Source organism: Arachis ipaensis, chromosome B9, assembly GCF_059453495.1.
Source record: "Arachis ipaensis isolate K30076 ecotype BB chromosome B9, ASM5945349v1, whole genome shotgun sequence".
Classification (NCBI taxonomy): Eukaryota; Viridiplantae; Streptophyta; class Magnoliopsida; order Fabales; family Fabaceae; genus Arachis; species Arachis ipaensis.
This window is the reverse complement of record NC_142444.1, coordinates 56,827,678-56,845,314: the sequence shown is the minus strand read 5'-3', so window position 1 is coordinate 56,845,314 and position 17,637 is coordinate 56,827,678. Positions and strand designations below refer to the sequence as shown.

Sequence of the window (17,637 nt, the reverse complement as noted above, 5' to 3'; positions counted from 1 at the left end):
TGAGTGGATGATGGAAAAGGCTTGCTATTGCTAAACCTGTTTCTTCCACCATTATTAAAGCCTTGTTGAGGCTTTTGATCCTTTCATGAGAAATTTGGATGATTTCTCCATGATGAGTTATAGGTGTTTCCATAAGGTTCACCTAAGTAATTCACCTCTGCTATTGCAGGGTTCTCAGGATCATAAGCTTCTTCTTCAGAAAATGCCTCTTGAGTACTGTTGGATGCAGCTTGCATTCTATTCAGACTCTGGGAAATCATATTGACTTGCTGAGTCAATATTTTGTTCTGAGCCAATATGGCATTCAGAGTATCAACTTCAAGAACTCCCTTCTTCATAGGCGTCCCATTACTCACAGGATTCCTCTCAGAAGTGTACATGAACTGGTTATTAGCAACCATGTCAATGAGTTCTTGAGCTTCTGCAGGCGTTTTCTTTAGGTGAATGGATCCACCTGCAGAAGTATCCAATGACATCTTAGCTAATTCAGATAAACCATCATAGAATATATCCAGGATGGTCCATTCTGAAAGCATGTCAGAAGGACACTTTTTGGTCAACTATTTGTATCTTTCCCAAGCTTCATAGAGGGATTCACCTTCTTTCTGTCTGAAGGTTTGAACATCCACTCTAAGCTTGCTCAGCTTTTGAGGAGGAAAGAACTTGGCTAAGAAAGCCGTGACCAGCTTATCCCAAGAGTTCAGGCTGTCTTTGGGTTGAGAATCCAACCATACTCTAGCTCTGTCTCTTACAGCAAAAGGGAAAAGCATGAGCCTGTAGACTTCAGGATCTACTCCATTAGTCTTAACAGTATCACAGATCTGCAAGAATTCAGTTAAGAACTGAAAATGATCTTCAGATGGAAGTCCATGAAACTTGCAGTTCTGCTGCATCAGAGAAACTAATTGAGGTTTTAGCTCAAAGTTGTTTGCTCCAATGGCAGGAATAGAGATGCTTCTTCCATGTAAATTGGAATTAGGTGCAGTAAAGTCACCAAGCATCCTCCTTGCATTATTATTATTTTCAGCTGCCATCTCCTCTTCCTGTTCGAAAATTTCTGAAAGGTTATCTCTGGATTGTTGTAATTTAGCTTCTCTTAATTTTCTCTTCAAAGTCCTTTCAGGTTCTGGATCTGCTTCAACAAGAATGTTCTTGTCCTTGTTCCTGCTCATATGACAAAGAAGAGGGCACAGAGAAAATAATAATAATAATATGGATCCTTTATATCACAGTATAGAGGTCCTTGTGTTAGTAGAAGAAAAGAAGAAGAAAATCTGAACTCAGAGAGAGAGAGAGGGTTCGGATTTTTGGTGATGTGAGGAAGAGATGTTAGTAGATGAATAAATAAATAGAAGGAGATGAGAGAGGGAGAGGATTTTCGAAAATAATTTTTGAAAAAGAGTTAGTGATTTTCGAAAATAGCTTTGAAAAAGGTTAGTAGTTTTTTCGAAAATTCAAATAAAAAAAATTATTAGTTAATTAAAAAGAAATTTTTGAAAAAGAGAGAGATATTTTCGAAAATTAGAGAGAGAGAGTTAGTTAGGTGGTTTTGAAAAAGATAAGAAACAAACAAAAAGTTAGTTAGTTAGTTGAAACAAATTTTGAAAATCAATTTTGAAAAGATAAGAAGATAGGAAGTTAGAAAAGATATTTTGAAATCAAATTTTTTTGAAAAAAAATAAGATAAGAAGATATTTTTGAAAAGATATGATTGAAATTAGTTTTGAAAAAGATTTGATTTTTAAAATCACAATTAATGACTTGATTCACAAGAAATCACAAGATATGATTCTAGAACTTAAAGTTTGAATCTTTCTTAACAAGTAAGTAACAAACTTAAAATTTTTGAATCAAAGCATTAATTGATTATGTTATTTTCGAAAATATGATGTAAAATTAAGAAAAATATTTTTGAAAAATAGTTTTGAAATTTTCGAAAATAACTAAGAAAAATGAAAAAGAATTGATTTTTGAAAAAGATTTTGAAAAAGATAAGATTTTTAAATTGAAAATTTGATTTGACTCATAAAAACAACTAGATTTTTAAAAATTTTTGAAAAGTCAAATCAAATTTTCGAAATTTTAAGAGAAAAAAAGGGAAAGATATTTTTTTTATTTTTGAATTTTTAATAATGAGAGAGAAAAATAAGAAAAATGATGCAATGCATGAGAATTTTAGATCAAAACATGTGATGCATGCAATAATGCTATGAATGTCAAGATGAACACCAAGAACACTATGAAGATCAAGATGAACATCAAGAACTTATTTTTGAAAAATTTTTAATGCAAAGGAAACAGGCAAGACACCAAACTTAGAATTCTTTAATGCTTAGGCACTAAGAATTCAAGAATGCATATGAAAAACATGAAAAGACACAAAACATGCAAATGCAAAGATCAAACAAGAAGACTTACCAAGAACAACATGAAGATCATGAAGAACACTATGAATGCATGAGAATTTTCAAAAAATGCAAGATGCACATGCAATTGACACCAAACTTATAACATGACTCAAGGCTCAACACAAGAAACAGAAAAATATTTTTGATTTTTATGATTTTCTAATTTTTTTTTTTGGATTTTTTTCGAAAGTTAATTGAAAAAGGAAAAATAAGGATTCCAAAATTTGTAATATGAATTCCAGGAATCTTGCAGTGTTAGTCTAAAGCTTCAGTCCAGGAATTAGACATGGCTCACTAGCCAGCCAAGCTTTCAATGAAAGCTTCGGTCCAAAATACTAGACATGGCCAATGGCCAGCCAAGCTTCAGCAAGATATCAGGAACAACAGCAGGTGGATTAGCAACAACTAGCTTGCTCTTGATAACGAATTGCAAGCCTCAGTCCAAATGAATTTAGACATGGCTTTACAGCCAGCCAGGCTTCAACATGCTTTATGAAACACTAGAATTTATTCTTAAAAATTTTGAATAAAAATATATATTTTTTTTGAAAACATTTTTATTTTTTCGAAAATAGATGAGAAATTTTTGAAAGAAAATTTTTTTGAAAAATTTTTGAAAACAAAACAAAAATAAAATTACCTAATCTGAGCAACAAGATGAACCGTCAGTTGTCCAAACTCAAACAATCCCCGGCAACAGCGCCAAAAACTTGGTGCGCAGAAATTGTGATTACACTTTGATTATGTAAAATTCATCGCTCTTTCTTTCCCTGGTAATGGCGCCAAAAACATGATGCCAATACCATGGTTCACAACTTCGCACAACTAACCAGCAAGTGCACTCGGGTCATCCAAGTAATACCTTACGTGAGTAAGGGTCGAATCCCACGGAGATTGTTGGTATGAAGCAAGCTATGGTCACCTTGTAAATCTCAGTCAGGCGGATATAAAATAATAATGGAGTTTTCGAAATTAGTTAATAAGATAGGGATAGAAATACTTATGTAAATCATTGGTGAGAATTTCAGATAAGCGAATAGAGATGCTTTCGTTCCTCTGAACCTCTGCTTTCCTGCTATCTTCATCCAATCAGTCTTACTCCTTTCCATGGCTGGCTTTATGCAAGGGCATCACCGTTGTCAGTGGCTACATCCCCTCCTCTCAGTGAAAATGGTCAACGCACCCTGTCACAGCACGGCTATTCATCTGTCGGTTCTCGATCATGCTGGAATAGGATTCACCCTCCTTTTGTGTCTGTCACTAACGCCCAGCACTCGCGAGTTTGAAGCTCGTCACAGTCATTCAATCATTGAATCCTACTCGAAATACCACAGACAAGGTTTAGACCTTCCGGATTCTCTTGAATGCCACCATCATTCTAGCTTACACCACGAAGATTCCGATTAAGAGATCTAAGAGATACTCATTCAATTCTAATGTAGAACGGAAGTGGTTATCAGGCACGTGTTCATAGGGAATGATGATGATTGTCACGTTCATCACATTCAGGTTGAAGTGCGAATGAATATCTTAGAAGTGAAATAAGATGAATTGAATAGAAAACAGTAGTACTTTGCATTAATCTTTGAGGAACAGCAGAGCTCCACACCTTAATCTATGGAGTGTAGAAACTCTACCATTAAAAATACATAAGTCAAAGGTCCAGGCATGGCCGAGATGGCCAGCCCCTCTGATCTAAGAACCAGGCGTCCAAAGATGTTCAAAGATACATTCCCGGATTCAAAGATGTCAAATACAATAGTAAAATGTCCTATTTATAATAAACTAGCTACTAGGGTTTACAGAAGTAAGTAATTGATGCATAAATCCACTTCCGGGGCCCACTTGGTGTGTGCTTGGGCTGAGCTTGAGTGTTACACGTGTAGAGGTCCTTCTTGGAGTTGAACGCCAGTATTTGTGCCAGTTTGGGCGTTCAACTCTGGTTTTGGATCCTTTTCTGGCACTGGACGCCAGAATTGGGCAGAGAGCTGGCGTTGAACGCCAGTTTACGTCATCCATTCTTGGCCAAAGTATGGACTATTATATATTGCTGGAAAGTCCTAGATGTCTACGTTCCAACGCAATTGGAAGCGCGCCATTTTGAGTTCTGTAGCTCCAGAAAATCCACTTTGAGTGCAGGGAGGTCAGAATCCAACAGCATCAGCAGTCCTTCTTCAGCCTCTGAATCTGATTTTTGCTCAAGTCTCTCAATTTTAGCCAGAAAATATCTGAAATCACAGAAAAACACACAAACTCATAGTAAAGTCCAGAAATGTGAATTTAACGTAAAAACTAATGAAAACGTCCCTAAAAGTAACTAGATCCTACTAAAAACATACTAAAAACAATGCCAAAAAGCGTATAAATGTGTTTCTCGGCTTGGATCTGGGCCAAAAAGGGGCCCAAAAATCGCTGAGGGCATTTTCTGCAGATTCCTGCACATGGGTCACGCGTTCGCGTGGTTTGGAGTTTTCTTTGTCACGCGTACGCGTCAGTCACGCGTACGCGTCAGTCACGCGTCTGCGTCATTTGCGTTCTGCTCTAGGCACGCATCTGCATCGTCCACGCGTGCGTGTCGCTACCTTTTCTTCAAAACTCCATTTTTGTGCTTTTCTTCCATTTTTGTATGTTTCCTTTCTGTCCTATAAGCCATTCTTGCCCTATAAAGCCTGAAATTACTTAACACACAGATCACGGCATCGAATGGTAATAAAGGATAATTAAAATTAATATTTTTAAAGCATAGGAAACATGTTTTCACATATATCATAAAATAAGGAAGGAATAGTAAAACCATGCAGTTTACATGAATAAGTGGGTGAAGAATTGATAAAAACACTTCATTGAGTACAAGATGAATCATAAAATAGGGGTTTATCATGTAGAATTGTGCTTCCCGTTTTAACCTCTTTGCCTCCTTCTTATCTGTAGGGAGTGTTTCTGTTTTGAGGTAATTAATTATGGAAGTCATCCATCCTTGATGCAGACCTGTTATGGCAAGGACCTTTTCTTCTTCCGAGATTGACGAGTTCTGCAGCATCTCTTGGATGAGGCTTCTATTGTTGCCCCCTGGTTTGGTGCTGGCTAGTTTTGAGAGTGCATCAGCCCGAGAATTCTATTTCCGGAGTATGTGGCGGACCTCATATTCCCCAAGTTGTCCGAGCTGTTCCCTGATTTTGTCTAAGTACTTTTTCATGGTGGGATCCTTAGCTTGGTAACTCCCTGCTATTTGTGAGGTGACTACTTGTGAGTCGCTGAAGATGATAAGCTTTTGAGCTCTAACCTCCTTAGCCAGCTTCAAACCAGCTAGTAGTGCCTTATACTCGGCTTGGTTGTTTGAGGCAGGGAACCTGAATTTGAGAGAAAGTTCGATTTGGGCTCCTTGGTTGCTTTCTATTATTACGCCTGCGCCACTTCCAGTTTTGTTTGAGGAACCGTCTATGTAGAGATTCCACTCTGTAGGGATTTTCGGGGTGCCCGTAAACTCTGCAATGAAGTCGGCCAAATACTGTGATTTGTTAGCTGTCTGAGCTTCATATTGAAGGTCGAATTCGGACAACTCAACTGCCCATTGCAAAATTCTTCCTGCTAAATCTGTTTTCTGCGGAATGCCTTTTATGGGCTGGTTAGTCTGAACGCTGATGATGTGGGCTTGGAAATATGGGCGAAGTCGTCGAGATGTTAGTATGAGAGTATAGGCGAATTTTTCTATTTTTTGATAGTTCAGTTCGAACCCTTGTAATGCTTTGCAGATGAAGTATATAGGTTGTTGTCCACTGTCGTCATCTCGGACCAGTGCTGAGGCTATTGCCCGATTTCCTACTGTGAGGTACAATACAAGTGGTTCTCCTTCCCATGGCCAAGTTAAAATAGGTGGTTGTTCCAGGAACCTTTTGAAATCCTGGAAGGCCTGCTCGCACTCTGTTGTCCATTCAAACCTCTTTCCCTTCCTTAGGGTGGCGTAGAAGGGGAGAGATCTTATTGCCGATCCAGCTAGAAATCTAGACAAGGCTGCCAATCTTCCATTGAGTTGTTGTACCTCTTTAACGCTGGTCGGACTCTTCATGTTGAGTATAGCCTGGCATTTATCCGGATTTGCCTCGATTCCTCTTTATGTAAGCATAAAACCCAAGAATTTGCCTACTTCTACTACGAAGGTGCATTTTGCAGGGTTAAGTCGCATACCATGTCTTCTTATAGTGTCGAATACTTGGGTGAGGTCAGACAGTAATGACTCTTCGTTTTGTGTCTTTATTAACATGTCGTCCACGTAGACTTCCATGACTTTCCGATGTGGTCTGCAAAGACCTTGTTCATTAATCTTTGATAAGTGGCTCCTGCATTTTTGAGTCCGAATGGCATGACGATGTAGCAGTAGTTTGCTTTCGGGGTCAAAAATGAGGTGTTTTCTTGGTCAGGTGGGTACATCAGGATTTGATTGTATCCCGAATAGGCATCCATAAATGAGAGGTATTTGTATCCAGAGGAGGCATCCACCAGAGCGTCGATACTTGGGAGTGAATAAGGATCTTTTGGGCAGGCTTTGTTGAGATCAGTGTAGTCGGTGCACATCCACCACTTCCCATTTGATTTTTTCACCAAGACGACGTTAGCTAGCCATAGTGGGTACTTAACTTCTCTTATGAATCCTGCCTCCAGTAGAGCTTGTACTTGCTCCTCCATAGCTTGGGATCGTTCTGATCCAAGTTTTCTACGTCTCTGCTATACTGGTCGAGATCCTGGGTAAACTGCCAACTTGTGGCATATTAACTTAGGGTCTATGCCTGGCATGTCTGCGGCCTTCCATGCAAAGAGGTCGACATTGTCTCTTAAGAACTGTATGAGTGACTCCTTTACGTCTCCTTTTAGGATTGCGCCAATATTGGTTATTTTGTCTGGGACATCTCCGATCTGGACTTTTTCTATTTTGCCTTCGGGTTTGGACGAAGTTCTTCCCGCCCTCGAACTCCCCCGAGTTCGATGGTGTGGAATTCTTCTCCTCTGCCTCTAAGGTTTAGACTTTCGTTGTAACAGTAGCGCACCGTTGATAAACCCCTATTTTATGATTCATCATGTGCTCAATTTAAGTGTTTTTATCAATTCTTCACCCACTTATTCATAAGATTTGCACGGTTTTACTATTCCTTCCTTATTTTATGATATATGCGAAAACATGTTTTCTATGCTTTAAAAGTATTAATTTTAATTATCCTTTATTACCATTCGATGCCGTGATCTGTGTGTTAAGTACTTTTCAGGCTTCATAGGGCAGGAATGGCTTAGAGGACAGAAAGAAAACATACAAAAATAGAAGGAAAGAACAAAAATGGAGTTTTGAAGAAAAGGCAGCGACGCGTGCCTTATTATTGGTTATTGTAAATATTTTATTTTGCTTATTTATTTTTTTTGTTCTTAATTTTTATTAGCTAATATGAGTTCTCACCCCCGTCGCTTTGAGTTTGGTTCTAATGTTATTGAAAGGAATGGGAGCTATAACAGAAACATGCATCAAGGTCAAAACAATCAAAGATGGAAGGAGCCACGAGGATCTGATCAACCCCTTCGGCGACAACACCTTCCCAAATACCATGGACAACGACCATTCTACAATGCATGCCAAGACAATAGATACGGTGGACCTTCTCGTGACAACTAACCCCCACCAGTATACTATGGTCAAGAGCCATTCTGAGGTGCGTACCAAGATGATAGATATGGCGGACCCCCTTGTAGTTACCAGCAAGCTCCATCATATGCCAATGAACCACCTCCTCAACATAGCTTTGAATGACCATACTCACAAGTCACCTACAACCATTCACCTCCATATGACCCTAATCTTTATCCACCCCAATTCCAATCCAATTACTCCCAAGAACCACCACTTCTATATGCACCATGTCCATATCCATCGACCCAAGAATCACAGAATCGCCTCAAGAAAATAGTAGATCAATTTCATGCAACCCTTCATCAACTGGAGCAAGCAATAAATCGATTACCTTTCCGAGGTTCGGGCACTCAAGGAAATCCATGGCTTCATGTGGAGAATCTAATGAAGAACATAGCATGAAGGAGACACTAGAAACTCCAGTGGACAGTAAGGAGCATGACTTTGTATTGGAACAATTGGAGGAAGCCAGAATTATCAAATCTTCAATCTCTTCCTACCTTCTCTTTTTAGTCTTCACATGTTCCTTACCCTATTTTCCTTCTCCACTGTCTATCTTTTGCTTCACAGGTGAGTTGATGAATGCCTCCTTGGCTTCTTCCTTCCAGTTCACGTTTTCCTTTTCAACTCTTATGCAGCTATTCTTTCCAACAATATGTTGCATTTCCTTGAAAACATTCAGAATGATCTTCTCATCATGTGCTCTCAAAGTCATTTCCCCCTTTTCTACATCAATGATGGCCCTTGCTGTGGCTAGGAAAGGCCTTCCTAGTATGATGGAGTTACTTCCCTCTTCATCCAAATCTAAAACCACAAAGTCCGCTGGGAAAATGAACTTATCCACCTTGACGAAGAGATTCTCGACCACTCCATTAGGGGTTACCATGGATCTGTCAGCAAGTTGCAAGGTCATCCTTATAGGTTTCACTTCTTCTATGGATAACTTTCTCATCATAGATAAGGGCATTAAGTTGATACTTGATCCTAAATCACATAATGCCTTATCAATGAATGTGTTACCAATGGTGCTAGGCAGAAAGAAGCTCCCAGGATCCTTAAATTTTGGTGGGAGGCCTTTTTGAATTACTGCACTGCACTCTTGGGTTAGGAACATTGTTTCCTTCTCATTCCAGCTTCTTTTCTTATTGATAAGCTCCTTGATGAATTTTACATATAGAGGAATCTGCTCCAATGCTTCAGCAAGAGGGATATTGATTTCCAGCTTCCTAAAAACTTCCAGAAATTTGGAAAACCATTGAACCTTGAGCTCTCTCTGGTTCTTTTCTTCAATTGCCACTTTCTTCTTACTATCAGCCTTATCATCCTCAGCTGGCTTCTTGTTAGCTTCTTTATTATTTTCCAATGTCCTTCCACTTCTAAGTTGAATGGCTTTGCATTCTTTCTTGGGGTTGGGAATAGTGTCACTTGGCAGTGCATTGGTCAGTCTTTCAGCTGCTGTTTTCTTGGACAATTGTCCAATTTGTTTCTCCAAATTCCTTAATGAAACTTCATGGTTCTTGTTGGCCAATTCTTGATGTTTGATCATTTTATCCATCATCATCTCCAAGTTGGAGATTCTTTGAGATTCCTGGGGTGGTTGTGGTTGAGTGTGGGATGTGGATGGGGAGTGAAAGTTATTTTGGTTAGTTGATGGGTTATTGGGTGAATAGAAGTTGGATTGATGTTGATTGTTTTGTGGTTTTCTGTATGGATTTTGGTTAGTATTTTGATGGTTTTAGTAGTTTGTGTTGCGAAAGTTGTTTTGGTTTGAGTTTCTTTGCCACGGTTGTTGGTTATGGTTTTCTCCCCATTTCAGATTGGGGTGGTTTCTCCAAGATGAGTTGTAAGTGTATCCATGGAAATCATTTGATCCAGACCCTTGATTGTGCATGTACTGCACTTGTTCAGGTTGCTGCTCTTCATAGCTTTCCTCCTGCTGTCCCCACACCACTGGTGGTTGATTAGTTGTTTTCATTGCTGCAAGTTATAGTCCATCCATCCTCTTTGACATTGTTTCAATTTGCTGTTGAAGCTACTGGTGCATGAGTTTATTCTGAGCTAATATTGTATCAACCCCTTCAAGATCAAATACACCTTTCTTTGGAGCTGCTTGCCTTTCAGAGGAGTAGAAGTACTCATTGTTGGCCACCATGTCTATGAGATCATGTGCCTCTTGAGCAGTTTTCATCATTTGCAAGGATCCTCCTGATGAATAATCCAAAGCTTTCCTAGAAGGCAAGGACAAGCCTTCATAGAAGTTCTGCAACTCCACCCATTCATTGAACATTCCCTCTGGACACCTTCTGATCAGAGCTTTATACCTCTCCCAGGCTTCATACAATGATTCTCCTTCTAGCTGTCTGAAGGTATGCACATCAGTTTTTAACTTAATGACTCTTTGGGGTGGATAGAATTTGCTAGAAATTTTCTAACCAAATCATCCCAATTGGTAATGCTTTCTTTAGGGAAGGTCTCTAACCAATGTGTGGCTTTGTCTCTCAGTGAAAATGGGAATAGTAAGAGTTTATAGATGTCAGGGTAGACTCCCTTGGTTTTGACAGTGTCACAAATTCTTAAAAATACAGAGAGGTGTTGGTTTGGATCTTCAGCAGCACTTCCTCCATATTGACAATTATTCTGAACCCGGGTAATCAATTGAGATTTGAGTTCGAAATTATTAGCATAGACATTGGGAGTTAGGATGCTGCTCCCACAATTCCTTGGGTTGGGGATAGTGTAGGAGGCTAAAACTCTTCTCTGAGGTTGGCCATTGTTGTTAGCCACATCATCAGGTGGATTTGGTGGGTTATCCTCCATCTTTTGATCCTCTTCTTCTGATTCTTCTTCTCTAATAACTCCCTTCCCTCTTGCTTCTCTTCTCAATCTCAGAAATATCCTCTCTGGTTCTGAATCAAAACAGGTGGATGTACTTCTTCTTCCCCCTGATGCGTGAGCATCTTTCCTATCTTTTCCTAGCGAATTTGAATTTAATTTGTTAAGTTTTATCAAGAATTAATTATCTTTTAGCCACTATGGATGCTACTTTGAGTCTTGTGCAATTCTATTTATTTTAGGTAGCATTTGGTTAGATTTGATGGAGCTTCCGCAGAAAAAGAGAAGAAAGCTATATAAGTCAGGAATGGCTTAGAGAATGGAGAGGAAGCTTGCACAAATGGAATCAGCACAAGAATTAAAGGAGATGTCAGTGAGGAGCGACGCGTGCGCGTACCTGACATGTGCGCGTGATTTGGAGATTTGCTCAGCGATGCATGCGCGTACCTGACGCGTATGCGTGACACGCGAAGAAGACCATCGATGCGTACGCGTGACTGATGCGTACGCGTGATATGCGCCACATGCAAAAAATACAGAAAATGCTGATTTATTAATTCTGATTTAAAACTGTATTTTTAATTTAAAATAGGAAAAGATATTATTTTAGTTTTAGATAATAAATTTTAAATTAATTAGGATTAGATATAAAAGAAAAAAAAGGAACTTCCCTTCCGGGGGATCCCAACATTATTCCAATTAGTTAACTTTTCATTCCATCTCAGCCTAATTTACAATCTTTATTTTCTCTCTGAACCATGAGCAACTAAACCTCCATTGTTAAGGTAAGGAGCTCTGTCTATTGTATGGATTGATTCTATTGTTTTTGTCTATTTTAATTCATGTACTGATTTATAATTCAAGAATTGTTTTCGTTCTTTATTTTATGAATTTGGGTGGAACGGAAGTATGACCATCTTTCTAATTGAGTTCTTGTATAACTTGGAAAAGTTCTTTACTTGAACAACAGCTTGAAAACAATTTCTCCTAAATTCTAATTATCTAGACTTAATGGGATACGTGACATATAATCCTCTTATATTTGGATAATTAGGATTTTTGTGGCATAATAACTAGAATTAAACTTCACCCCCTAATTGGAATTAATTGACCAAGGAATTGGCGGTTGATGAAAGTTAGAAGAGACTAGAAAGGTCTAAGGAATTAGGATCTAGTTACATATAGTTTGCCATGAATTAAATCTTACATGATTAAAATAAATTAATAAGAAAAGTCAATCCAGAAAATAGATAACTCTAAAACCTTAACTGCTTCTCCTTATATTATTCCCAACTTATTTACTTGCCTGTCTTCTGATATTCTGAATTTACTGTTTAATGCTTTTGAACTCTCAAACACCATTTTCTAATTGTCTAACTAAGTAAATCACTTAACCATTGTTGCTTAGTCCATCAATACTCATGGGATTGACCCTCATTCACTTGAGATACTACTTGGTACGACCCGGTGCACTTGCCGGTTAATTTGTGATTGTAAATTCCGCACCAAGTTTTTGGCGCCGTTGTCAGGAATTGATTGTGATTAACAACTATCAGTTGTTTGATTGCTTAGATTAGGCATTTTAATTTTAATTTTATTTAAATTTTGTTTTATTATTTTTGAAAAAAATAATAAATTAAATAAATAAATAGCACTAATTTTTTTCTTAATTTCTGAAATTAAGTTTAGTGTCACCTAGTTAATTTCATTTTAATTTTCTTGTTTATTTTCCCTGTTAATTTTCAAAATTTTTTGTCTAATTTCAGTTATCATTTTCGAAAATTTTCTGCTTAATTGATTTAGTATTTCTATTTTATTATTTTACACAAGTTTACCTCACTGGGAGTTCTCTGCACTCTGACGTAGAGAATCCCATCTTTTCTTGTCTTCTGTCTATTTATGAGCAGGAACAGGGACAAGAAACCTCTGTTAGACTTTGATCCTGAACCTGAAAGGACTTGTAGGCGATGTTTACAATAAGCAAGACTTTACAAGGCTGCAGAATCCACTATGGATCATAATAATGCTGTTAATGCCAATGTGGCAAATCCGAATGGGAATGAGCAACAAAGGAGAGTGCTTGGCTCTTACTCTGCTCCTACTGTAGATCTTTATGGAAAAAGCATTGTGGTGCCTCCTATAGCTGCGAACAACTTTGAGTTAAAGCCACAATTTGTCACCCTGGTGCAACAAAACTGCTAGTATCATGGTCTTCCCTATGAAGACCCAAATCAATTTATTTCTAATTTTCTACAGATTTGTGATACTGTGAAGACAAATGGAGTGAACCCAGAGGTGTACAAACACATGCTCTTCCTGTTTGCTCTGAGGGATGGAGCAAAGCTATGGCTAGATTCCCAACCCAAGGAGAGTTTGGATACTTGGGACAAGGTTGTTACTGAGTTTCTTACTAAACTTTTCCCACCAAAGAAGCTGACTAAGCTTAGGGTGGAGGTTCAGACCTTCAGGCAGAAGGATGGTGAAACTCTCTATGAAGCTTGGGAGAGGTACAAGCTACTGATTAGGCAGTACCCTCCGGACATATTCTCCAAATGGACCCAACTAGACATCTTTTATGAAGGCTTGGGAGAAATATCCAAGATGTGCTTAGATAATTCTGCTGGTGGTTCATTGCACAAGAAGAAGACACTGGAGGAGACTATTGAGCTTATTGAATTGGTTTCTAGCAACCAATATTTATACTCATCTAACAGAAATCCTGTGAACTCTGAGGCTCCTCAGAAGAAGGATGTTATGGAAGTAGAAGCTCTCAATGCTATTATTGCTCAGAACAAGCTTATGTCTTAGAAAATAAATCTACTTACTCAGCAGATGAGTGGAATACAAGTCTCAGCTATCAACACCCAAAATCCACCTCAAGAGGTCTCTTATGACATGGCAGGTAATTTTGTGCAAAATGATAATTATGATTGTGCTCAATCCTCTTCTGAATAGGTCAATTACATGGGGAATAGTCCTAGAAATCCCAACAATGATCTATATTCTAGGACATACAATCAGAGATGGAGAAATCACCCAAATTTTGGGTGGAGGGACCAACCTCAAAAACCTCAAAATTTTAACAATAATTCTCAAGGCGGCTTCAAACAGAACAATTACAATAACCACCAAGTTCAGTCTCAGCAACAACAACCACCTCAGCCGGCAAACTCTAAATCCCAAGAAGATTCTAATTGGGAGATGATGAGAAGTTTTATGCTGGAAACCAAAGCCTCCATTAGAAACTTAGAGGTACAAATAGGCCAACTGAGCAAGCAAATACCTGAGAGGTCTTCAAGTACATTTCCAGGTGATACAGTGATAAACCCAAGAGAAGATTACAAGGTTATTCAATTAAAAAGTGGTAAAACAGCTAGCTCTGACACAAAGACCAATGAAGAGCGAGTTGAGAAAGAAGTTTTAGAGGAGAGGAAGGGAGAGGTAGAACATGCCCTTCCTAAGCGTGCAGACAACCCATTTCCTGACTCTCTTGACACTTATCCTACATTGCCAAAGGCTCCTGAATACAAGCCAAAAATGCTATATCCTCAGAGGCTTCAGAAGGCTTCCAAAGAAAAGCAATTCTCTAAATTTTTAGATGTCTTCAAGAAGCTACAGATCAACATTCCTTTTGTAGAGGCTCTAGAGCAATGCCTTTCTATGCAAAATTTTTGAATGAATTGTTGACCCACAAGAGGAATTGGAAGGAACAAGAAACCGTGGTGTTAACCAAGGAATGTAGTGCCATTATCCAACACAACCTTCCTGAGAAGATGCCAGATCCAGGGAGCTTTGTAATTCCTTGCACCATTGGAGATGTCACCATTCAGCGGGTTTTATGTGGTATTGGAGCTAGCATCAATCTAATGCCACTTTCAGTAATGAAAAAGCTTCAAATTGAGGAGGTAAAACCCACTCGTATTTCTCTTCAACTTGCTGATCTTTCTATTAAATTACCTGTGGGTGTTGATGAGGATTTACTTGTGAAAGTAGGACCATTTATTTTTCCTGTTGATTTTGTCATATTAGACATGGAAGAGGAGGTAAAATCCTCTATTATACTTGGTAGACCCTTTTTAGCTACAGGTAGAGCTCTGATTGATGTACAAAAAGGTGAATTAACCCTGAGGGTCACTGAAGAATAGGTGGTCCTTCATGTTTTTGAAGCTCTCAAGCACCCTAATGATTCTGAAGGGTGTATAAAAATAGATGTTATTGAACCACTTGTTCAAGAGGTACTGAAAGCTGAGGTACTTGATGACATTCTGGATTCTATCTCTGAGTATGAATTAGTGGAAGTTGATGATTCACCACCCCAGAAGGCTGTGGTTCACACGCCTAAAGCAGAGGAGGAAGCCCCTAAGCTTGAGCTCAAACCTTTATCTTCTTCTCTGAAATATGTGTTCTTGGTTGAAAATGATTTATATCCAGTGATTATTAGCTCTTCCCTGAAGCCTGAAGAGGAAGAGGCGCTTATTTCAGTGCTCAGGAGCCATAAAACAGCTCTTGGGTGGACCATTAGTGACTTGAAGGGGATTAGTCCAACCAAGTGTATGCACAAGATCCTCCTTGAAGATGATGCTAAACCAGTTGTGCAACCACAAAGGAGACTCAATCCAACCATGAAAGAGGTGTTCCAAAAAGAGGTAATGAAATTATTTGAAGCAAGTACTATTAACCCTATTTCTGACAGTCCTTGGGTAAGTCCTGTGCAGGTAGTTCCCAAGAAAGAAGGGATGACAGTGATCAAGAATTGAACAGAATGAGCTTATTCCTACAAGAACAGTCACAAGTTGGAGAATGTGTATAGACTACAGGAGGCTCAACGCAGCTATAAGGAAGGATCACTTCCCTCTGCCTTTCATTGATTAGATGCTTGAGAGGTTAGCTGGTCATGCTTTTTATTGTTTTCTAGATGGATATTCTGGATATAACCAAATTGCAGTGGACCCTCAAGATCAAGAAAAGACAGCATTCACATGCCCTTTTGGAGTATTTGCTTACAGGAGAATGCCATTTGGACTCTGTAATGCTCTAGCAACTTTTTAGAGGTGTATGCTTTCAATTTTTTCTGATATGGTTGAAAAGTTCATTGAGGCATTGATAAACCATTATTTTGTGGTCTATATTGTGTTTAATTGTGTGGTTTTATCAGATCTTTACCCACTTATTCATTAAATTAGCATGTATTTACAATTCCTTCCCAAAATTACTCTATGGTTAAAAACATGCTTCCTAGAGATTTTTAATTATGTATTTTAATTCTCCTATATTCCATTCGATGCCGTGATCTGTGTGTTAAGTGTTTCAGGCTTTATAGGGCATGAATGACTTGGAGATTGGAAAGGAGGCTTGCAAAAAAATGGAAGGAACACGAGAAATTGAGGAGATGACCAGCGAGAAGCGACGCGGACGCATGGCTCATGCGACCGCGCGAAATAGAGGAAATTGCAGTGACGCGGTTGTGTGCATGACACGAACGTATGGACTGGAAACTGCACAAGTGACGTGAATGCGTGAATGACATGCACGCGTGGCAAGGAAAAACGCTGGATGACGCGAACGCATGGATGACGCAATCGCGTGACGTGCGCGATCTGCAGAATCTGCAGATTTCACTGGGAGCGATTTTGGGCTCTGTTTTGACCCAGTTTTCGGCCCAAAAAAGTATATTAGAGCCAGAGAACATGCAGAGACCGGAGAACAACATTCATTCTGCATAATTTTAGTTTTTAGATCTGATTTTACTCCTCCTCTAGGTTTTCTCTCTACACATTCAAAGTTCTTAGGATTTTGATTTTATTGCTTTTTGGATTGGGATATTGAGAAGAGTTGTTACCTCCGTCAAGACTTCATCATTCTAGTTTGTTTCCTTACTTGTCACTTACTCTTTCATATCCTTAATTTATTCAGAGTTACTATTGGATTATTTTTAGGATTTATTAATACAAGAACTATTTTTATTTTTAATTGATCCTTTTGATTATTATTCATCATGTCCTTCTTCATTTCCTTTTCTTTTTTTGCGAAGTTTACATTCATAATGAGCGAGTAGTTCCATAACTTGATTGGGAGTTGATTGAAAGGAGGACCTTGAGTTGGAATGCTCAAGAGTAAAATTATAGTTGGGTTTAGCGTTGGGTCGCCCTCTAATCACTGACATTAGTCCTTCCCAAGGGAGAGGATTAGAACTTGTGAATAGAAACTGACTTCCAACTTGCTTAACTTTCCTTTATCTGGTAAAGGATAACTGAGCAGGCAACCTTCAATTATCACTTTGATCTTGGGAAAACTCCATCAAGGATAGGGCTTCCAACTAATCTACTCCCGGTCAAGGTTTTTATTTAAATTACATAAATTCTCTGATTTAATTTCCTGTTTACCAACTCAAACCATTTTAGAAAACATCTGATTAATAAAATAGCACACCTTTCTGCAACTCGTTGGGAGACGACCTGGGATTCATAGTCCCAGTATATTAATTCTAATTTTGTGACAACCCTTCTAAATTGATAAGCGGATTTTTGTTGGTTAACAACTGTACTTGCAACGTATCTCCTATAAAAGTTTCTTAACCTGCCAATTTCTGCCACATCAATTTTTGGCGCCGTTGCCGGGGAGTTGCAATAGAGTGCTAAGTTATTGATTGGAATTTATTTATTTGCATTTTATTTTTTTTTTTGTCACTAAGAGCTGCATGTTTCTTTCGTTAAATGACGCATCCAC

At 38.6% G+C, this 17,637-nt stretch overlaps 1 non-coding gene across 1 annotated transcript; it reads left to right on the top strand.

The window, feature by feature from the left end:
• Positions 1-530: 530 nt before the first annotated feature.
• Positions 531-638, top strand: LOC148544746 (small nucleolar RNA R71). Its single transcript, XR_015900891.1, has one exon. It is a non-coding gene; the product is annotated as a small nucleolar RNA R71 (small nucleolar RNA).
• The last annotated feature ends 16,999 nt before the right edge of the window (positions 639-17,637 follow it).